General features: G+C 44.6%; 1 long non-coding RNA gene across 1 annotated transcript; it reads right to left on the bottom strand.

Moving 5' to 3' along the window:
• Window positions 1-319: 319 nt before the first annotated feature.
• Window positions 320-7,081, bottom strand: LOC121290724. Its single transcript, XR_005945870.1, has 2 exons — window positions 7,004-7,081; window positions 320-2,378 (listed from the first exon to the last, which is right to left on the bottom strand). It is a non-coding gene; the product is annotated as an uncharacterized LOC121290724 (long non-coding RNA).
• Between the last annotated feature and the right edge of the window lie 2,041 nt (window positions 7,082-9,122).

The raw sequence follows: 9,122 nt of genomic DNA, 5'->3' as shown, positions 1-9,122 counted from the left end.
TGTGGAGTATTGTCTGTAAATTTGGGGTGAGGAAGGTAGTCTGCAAACTCTGCGTGTGACAGATAGTTTTGAAATGGGGTGTGGAAGATGAACTGTAACATTTGGTTGTGGAAGTTGCTCTGTAAATTTCTGTTTGGAAGTTGCCCTGTTAAGGTTGTGTGTGGAGGGTTGTTTTAGGATCACTTACCCTGGACCTGTATGCTCCCTGGCCAGGAAGGTCATTTTTGGCTTGGAGGAGGTTAGAGAGTGAATCCACCTCAACAGCTGCCACTGTTTCTGCTCAGGAGAATTTGGATTTCAAATCACTGCGTTCAAACTGTTTAGCCAAATGGAGCATTTTATTGATCAAGGAATCGACTGTTGCCCCAGTCTGCGAGACATTGATGTTTAATTTGGGCCTTTCGTTCACCTTGTTGCTTTTCAGGATGCGAAAAAGTGAGAAACATTTTTAAAGATTCAAAGAATTTGGAGTGTGATTAATCAATGGTTTGCTTTGACGTCATCTGTAGTTGGCCCAATGGAATGAGGCAATATGCACACTTATTGTGCTGCCAAATTTTCATTTGTTCGTGCAGCAGACCATAAGACCAGAAATATAGGAGCATAGAAAATTGGAGAATCAGTAAATTAGTTTAGCCTTCCAGCCTGCTGTGCCATCCAATACAGTCATGGCTGATCCTCTTTCTACACGCAATATTCCCGCTCCCTCACCATACCCATTGAGGCCTTTACAAGTCTTGAAATCTCTCTATTTCCCTCTTAAATATATTCACTGACTTGTCTCAAAAGCCGTCGGTGGAATAGAATTGCATGAGTTCACCATGCTCTGAATGAACAGGTTCCTCCTCATCAAAGCGCTAAATGGCCTGGGCTGTTATCTGAGATTTTGACACTTTGTTCTGATGCACACATCACCCGCACAACCCCTTTAACCCCAGCCAGAGGAAGCATCATCCCTGGATTCAGTCTGTCCATCCCTGTCTGAATTTTACATTTATCAACAAGATCCCCTCTTCTGCTTCTAAAATAAAGCAAATTCATGCCCACTCCACTCTATTTGCCCTCATTGGGCAACTTATCTTTGGAATGAGCCTGCAAAACTTTCGCTGCTCTCCCTTAATGGCATGTATATACATTCTCAGAAAGGGATACCAAAACTACACACATTACTCCAGGTGTGGACTGACCAAGGCCCCGTACAGCTGCAGAAAGGCTTCCTTGCTCCTGTACCCAACTCCTCTCTCAATAAGGGACAACATTCTATGTGCCTTCTGATATGCCTGCACTATCTGCTTGTGTGCTTTAAGTGATTGTTGTACAAGACAGTTCCTTCCACCTCTTAAAGGACAAGGAGGGATGGGCAATATATTATTGACTGGCCAACGATTCACACATCCCATAAATGAAATATAAATAATATTGTGAGATGTTATGCCAATCAAGATGATTAAAGTGTACAATGTGTGGGCCAGTGCAGGCACTCCTGATCTATCTTTTCTTCATTCCAAGTGTCAGGAGGAAGGAACAGAGCCCACAGTTGTTATCAGAAGAAAGCTCCATTCCCAGGACACCTCGGAGGAAGATGAGGAGGATGAATTCAAAACAGCAAAGCAGCCCCAATATTCTCCTGCAGCCGCCCCCAGCACAATCACACAAACGGATGGATCATTGAACCCGGCTCCGGCTCACCCTCTTGTGCTCATTACGCACATACGTGTCCACAGCAGGCGCAGGCAGGGACGGCCAAGCTCTCTGGTACGCAAAGGGCTGCTGGAGAGCAGGTACCTGCTAAAGCCGAGTCCGATGATGAGCCTCTGGATGTGGTCATGGACAATATGTGGGATTTTCAGAAAGACTCAAAGAAACATCATTCTGTGGATTCAGATTCCGTCAACAGAGTGGCACGGGAGAATGACGAGAATGTCCGTGTGCTTTCTGATGCTGTGTCTCCGATATGTGAGTACATGGCAGTCTCCATGGGAAGGGTGGTGGACGCCATGGAGTTTCTGCCGGATATGCGCGAGGACCTGGACACCATCGCTATGACAATGGCTGTTTTCTAGAAGTGGTTAAGTGAGAGGGGGGCAAAACACCTCGATCTCCTTGCTGGTAATCTTTCTCCTAAAGGCCTATTTGAGGTGACCTCGGTGACCCAAAGGAAGCAGGAACATTAGGGCCGAAATGCCGGGCTGAAAACACACAGGACAATCCATTCTGTCCAGATATTCCAAATCCGATCTGCCTGTAGCCCTTTCATGTGCAGATGTTCAAGATGGGCAGGAGGAGGTCATTCCCAGTATGCCGGGGCCCACCATGAATTGGACCAGCAGAGTGTGTCCATTCTGCCATCACAGAAAAGATGTCATGGTCGTCAGCAGCTGAAAAAATAAGAAGGTCTAACTACACACTTGTGCCACGGGAGTACAGTCATTGTATACAGTGTGTTTCACGTATAGATATCTGTTCTCTTGCACATCTGGTCATTGTCCTGGGTTCCTAGTTGCTGTCAGTTGCTGCACTGTAGACGTACACTCCATCCCTACTAGGCAAATTAACCCTGGTGGCCCAAGGACAGGTTATCCTTCAATGAATACATGCATATGCATGGAGACAGCGCTCATAGACAAGGACGATGAGATCCCTGTGTGACAAGCCTCCTTCTCACGCTATGCAACTTAACTCCATTCCCTGGAGGATCAAAAGACAGACCTTTACCTTGGCTTAAAGGAAAGGCTATCTGCATGATCCCTTGTCAGGCGTGATCATTCAAACAGATAAATGGCGGCCTGCAATCTCAGTCTGGTGAAAGTCACTAGCATGGGCTCGTGAACATTCACCTCCCTCTCTCCATTCACCCCTCAGCCTGACAGCGGCCGAGGGCCAATGCCTCAGAATGAAGGTATTTCAGCATCTTGCTAGGGTCCGGTTATTTTGAAAACCCTCAGGACCAGATCTACTGCCATGTGGACTACACCAGAGAGTGTGGGTTTCCACATGTGCACAGCAATCAAAATTCCGTTATTAGATATGTGCCACTTTATTGGTGACATTGAGGCCCACACAGCACCAGGGACAGTACTCGAACCAGAACATTTTGCTGCTGGACAGTGAGGGGATGGCTTTTTCCCTGAACTGCTTTTCTGTGGTGATCATATGTTTTGAATTTCCAAACCAGCTCCAGAGCATGTAATCCTGTCATTCAAACTTTCCGCCAATAACTATCAAATCTTCTGCAATGTCATATTCATACTTCTCTCCGGTAGCCTGGATTCTCCCCGCTTCACAGTTTACCCAAATGCAAAAAGGAAACTGAACATGCCTTCCCTTCCCCCGGATCCCAGTTCCTCCTGTTCCAAACTGCCACCCTGACAGTCCCCATGGACCATTTCAATGTCATCTTTGCAGTCATCCTCCATGATCCTCTCGAACTACATTAGCATTTGCCCTCCCACGCTATGACATCCAAATCCAACGTTTCACTGAAACCCTTTCCCCTGACATATATTAACCTCAGATGGCAACCAGGCACTCAGAATCAATCAACAGTTCCCAGGTGATTAAACACTATGTCCCTATCCCCACAGCGCTTACACACACACCCTATGATGTCAATCACACACATTTACCGAATATTTGCAGACCACCTTCCACACCTCCCTTTACACGTCACCTTCCACAACTGTCTTTACAAACCACTTTGCACACCCGCTTTACAGACCACTTTCCATGACACACTTAACATACCATCTTTCACACCCCCTTTACAGTATACTTTCCAAATCCACACTTTGCAGACCATCTTCCACACACCCTTTACAGACCCTGAGTCAAACTACAATTTACAGGCCACCATCTACAAGACTTTTCACAGGGCAACGTAGACCCCGCCGGCTCCCAACACCCATTCCCCCCTCACCCCCCACCCCCCCACCCACATTTAGGACCATCGTCCTCAGCCCATTATCCAGATCACCTTTACAGGACACATTCCACACCACCTTGTAAAGAAAGCTTTCCACACCAGCGCTATACATGCCACCTTCCACAGGCCCCTGTACAGACCACAATACACAGACTAAAAAAGAGAGGGCCTTCCCAGTCCCATTGCAGACCACGCTCCTAGCCTCGTTGTTACATTGCATCTGCTGTATCACTCCCAAACCCCCTTTCAGAATTTTACTTTTTCACTCTACCTCTCTTTTCTGACATCCATCAACTAATTTTTCGGACCACCTTCCATGCAGCCTTTAAAGCCCACCTTCTGCATGCCACATTATAGACCAACAACCACACACACTTTATAGACCACCTTCCACACACCACTTTACAGACCACCGTCCACATGCCACTTGATTGACTGACATCCACAACCCTCTTTACAATTTACCTTCCAATCCAACCTAACAGAGCAGTTTCATCAGGTTTCAGGTCAACTTCCTTCCCCCCTTCTACAAATCGCATTCCACAAAAGCAGTCCTTTACAGACCTCCCTGCAGATCAACTTCCACACCCACGTAATAAACCATGGTGTACATCACACATTACAGGCCAAATTTCACATCACCACTTTATGGACCAGCTTCCAGACCACCCATTACGCTCCACCTTGCAAAACGCTCCCCTTTACCGACCTCCTTCTAAACTCCTTGGACAGAGGACCCGCCCATCTCGTTCCTTCTGGTGTACTAATACAATCCCACTTTTAAACTTCGCTCTTCTCTCTCTCTCTCTTATATGACCTTCTTCCACATCTTCTGGATGAACAACACCCACCCCCCCCCCACCCCACCCCCACCCACCCGGTCCCCAGACTTGCTTCGTGCCTTTCTCCCATTCCTCGCCTTCATTCAGCTAGGGCTGAGACCCCGGCACCAAGGTGAGTGGGCAGAATGGGGAGGACTTCCTGCAGTGTCAGCCAACTGAGAGAAGGTACTCCCTTTACCGCTGCACAACAGGTTTCCAGGCCGTGAATCCGAATGTTGAGAATTCCTGCTGGAAATGGAGTGAAGGTCTGACCGGCCTCAAGGGTCCAGTGTGATGACCCGCTAATGAGCATTCATGAGATGCAAATTTGGTTCCCTACTTTCTGCAGTTATCAAGGGGAGCTGTCCTTACACCACCGTGAATGTGGTGCAGGGAGATCACAATCAAATTTGGCAATTTCGGTAAAATATTCTGTATCCACCCTTCAACATCTTCCATCTTCAGCCACCACAATTCCTGCTACTGGAACCTGGTGTCAAGAACACCTACGACCTTATTCTAAAAGTGGTCAATCCTTTAATTGGACCGGCCATAACAATAAATGGTCGGATAGTCACCGTACCTGTATTGGTTAATTGCTTTGAGGTCACTAAACTGCATTTGGCTGGATGTATAACTGTACATTTTCCTCAGATAAATTAGATCACACTGTTCCAGCACTGACTTTAATTGATGTTAGTATCCATGGGAACTGATTATCTCTGTTAATTATTAGTCCCATTGCATTGAAAACAGCAAGTTCACACAGTGTCCTTTCTAATCTTTCTAATTATGGAATACGTGTTATATATGTTACAGGTCTGGATTTATTTTCACTTATTTTTCAATTTGATGATCACACACCCTGAAGAAAAGAAAGAGTTGTCCATCCAACCCTGTGAAGTTTAGTTTTGGGCATATATGAAATAAATATAACAAATATACATATAAATACAACATCAGCTTCAGAAATTAAATTGCTGAATTCAGCCGAGATTATTATTGGTGAATTGACTAATAAATATTATCTGACCTTTATTTAGAATCTGGCACGTTAAATTTAAGATCTCTTTCATGTTTCTCTGGCTCTGTCTGCCTGCCTTTCTCTCTGTCTGTCTCTGTCTCTCTCTCTCACTGTTTCTCTCTTTATTTATGTCTCCCTCTTTGCCTCTTTCACTGTCTCTCACTCTCTGTGTCTCTCAGTCTCTCGCTCTCTCTCTGCCTCTATCACACTGTCAAGCTGTTTCTCTTCCCCAGTGGCTTTTTCTCTCTCACTCCATTTCTCTGTCTTCTTTCTCTCTCTGTCTCTCCTTCACTGTCAGTCTCTCTTTCTCATTCTGTATCCTTCCCAGTCTCTCTCTGAGTCTCTTACTCTCAAATTGTCTCTCTGTCTTGTTCCATCTGTATATAACTGTATCTCATTCACTGCCTCTCTCCCACTCTGAGTCTTTCTATCAATCTCTGTCTCCCACTCGCTGTCACTCTCTGTCTCTTTGTCTTTCTAACTCAATCCCTCATTATATCGCTCTCACAATCGCTGTCTCACACTCTGTATCTCTGTCGCTCTCTCTCTCTCTGCATCTCTGTCTTTCTCTCTTTGACTCTCTCTCATACACTCTCTCTCCTTCTGTCTCACTCTCACTCCCTCTATCTCTGTCCCTGCATTTCTCTCGCTCCCTTTCTCTATCTCTCACCAGTTATCTTTGTCTCCCTCTCTCACTCTCTCTCTCTCTCTCTCTAGCTCTCTCTCTCTTTCTCTCTCTCTCGGAGTCTCTCTATATTTCTCTGCCTCTCTCGGTCCTCCGCACTCACTCTCTCTCGCCCTCAGTCTCTGTCTCCCACACTCTGTGTGTCTATCTCCCTCTGTTCCTCCCTCTCCCTTTCTTTCATTTTCACTCTATCTAAAAATCTGTCTGACACTTATCCCTCTGTCCCTCTCTCTTTGCCTGTAGTTCTCTTCCTGTCTCACTCTCTCTCAATTTCTCTATCACTCTCTCTCTCTCTCTGTCTCTCATTCTATGTCTAAATATCTCTCGCTTTCTGTCACTCTCTCTATCACACTCTGTCTCTGACTCTCTCTCTCTCTGTCTTTCTCTTTTACTCACTCACTGTCTCTCGCTCTCTCAGTGTTTCTCTCTCGAAAAATGTTCCTCTCTCAAATTCTCTCTCTCTCTCTTCTTTTCTGTCCCTTTCCCTTTCTCTCTTTTCAATTCCCCTTTAACCCCCAATGCTGACCGTGAATTGAATGTTTACCACTTACCCCTTGACGCCTAACTTGTTTCCTCTTTACGACCTCAGACCCCCTGACCACTCCCCGGGTTCTCTGGGAGTTGTCCTGCCTTTTGCGGTAGAAAGATTCCTGTCCAATCATTGTGAGTGATCGTGTTGAAAGACAGGTTCCTCAGCCAAACGGAATGTGGATATTTTGTGAAGCTGAATTTCTGTCCAATTGCTGACCGATAATGTTGATGGAAATACAGCACAGCCAAAGGGAGGACAGTGATTTAATGAAGTCTATATATCTGTCCAATCAGTGAGGGGAGCCATGATGGTCAGGAAACATGGCCAATGGAATTTTCGATGATTGATTGCTTCTCATTATTCAATGATTTGAAGAAATGGAAGAATGGATATTTCAGCACGTTCACAACTGCTGACTGAACGGGGTTTGTGGAAACACTTTAATCCCAGTACTAGTCCAGCAGCTAAGGTGCTGCAGCTGCAGCATGAAGCCAAATACCAGAGCAAACTGACCGAAATGAAAATACTTAAACACCAAAAACGACACACAGATCCATCGATAATATACCATTAAAATTCTCTAACGCAGGACGAAATTGTTCGTGATCACAGCCACTGAAATGACTCTTCATCTCTGGGTCCCTGGAACTCACCCCACTGCTGACAGACCGGAGTCTCCTGTGGGCTCTACTGCGCACTAAAGTGTGTCTGTCGGTGAGAACATTGAGCAGCAGAATCAAGGTAAATCCGTCACACAGTGTTAAAATGTGGTGGTGGAACCCGATTGGGCCCCAGAATGGAGAGGGCGCTGCACCATGTGTGATTTCACAAAACCAGGGCATGTTCACCAGCCAATACCGACCTTTGAACATAAAATACCAGAAAATGTTCTTTAAGCAGCTCCGCACACTCACTGTCCTCAGAACAACAACATCCATTTTCTCACTGCAAAATTTAATTTTCAATTTCGGGCAACAAATAGCCAGAAATTGATGAAAGGTGAAATTGAGTGTGAAACAGACAGAACAGTCAGTGACTGCATAAATCAGGACAGCGTGAATATTACACACGTGGATGTAAAACCGGAAAGTAAACTGTTCATAATAAATAATCGGAATGTGTCTCAATATCTAGTCCAGGATAACAACCTGTAGATGCGCCACTGACAAGGCCACCAGGTAACAAGTGGCACATTGGGTCAGGCCAAATTCACAGTTTAGGATCACAATTCGAATTAAGTTCACTGAACAGCAGAGAAATATACAAACAAATTAGTCATCATGCTAAGGAAGATAATAATAGTTTGTGTCAGGAGTTGTTGACATTTTCAAATGTGTGACTGCATCAAGTGATGCTATGAATTCAATGGACCTGAAGGAACGTATGAGGAGTTCTGTGATATAATGGAAGGAAGCAGAGATTAAATACAAAACATTGGCTGTAAGTAAGGAGGTTGGGAAGAGTGATGCGGATCTCAAACATAATAAGGGGACCCAATGGTGACTTGGGTACGAAGGTATAATCAGCGTCATTAGGGGTAATCAGGAGTAGTCATGAGTGACAGGGAAGCGAAGGTGACTGGGTCAAACCAGACGTGATACAGACTGGGCAGCCATTTGGAATAATTTCCCATTATTCCTTCCTCTTAACTGACTACAAAAGATGCATTAGACAAAAGATTGTTTAATCCCCTCAATGCTGTAGCGTTTAAAATGTTACAAAACAGACTTTTGTGTCATTTTAATAGACAAATGGAAGGATAAAAATGTATTTATTACCAAACCGGTGAGGCAAAGCATAACAAATACTGTCTGCAGAAACACCCACACAAACATATGAAATAATTTTCTGTAAATGTAATAGATAATAAGATAATTATAAATTTGAAACAGAACAGTTTACTTTTCTACATTGCTTCAGGTGCTGGTTGAAAACTTTCCAGCCCTGAAGGATTCCTTCCTCATTTATTGAAAATACATAATGCAGGTTAGAGAAAGTCTTAATAAAGTCCATAATACAATTCCAAGTATTTTTTTTTTAATATAAACTGCCTTCCGGTCCTGTGACCATAATGTCGGATTTCCATTGTCCAAAAGGGAAAATTTCAATTGTTAAAAAAAAAACTCCGAATATTCCTT

The sequence above is a fragment of the Carcharodon carcharias genome, chromosome 18 (genome assembly GCF_017639515.1).
Source record: "Carcharodon carcharias isolate sCarCar2 chromosome 18, sCarCar2.pri, whole genome shotgun sequence".
Lineage (NCBI taxonomy): Eukaryota > Metazoa > Chordata > Chondrichthyes > Lamniformes > Lamnidae > Carcharodon > Carcharodon carcharias.
The sequence above is the reverse complement of the archived record's forward strand: the minus strand, read 5'-3'. Positions and strand labels throughout refer to the sequence as shown.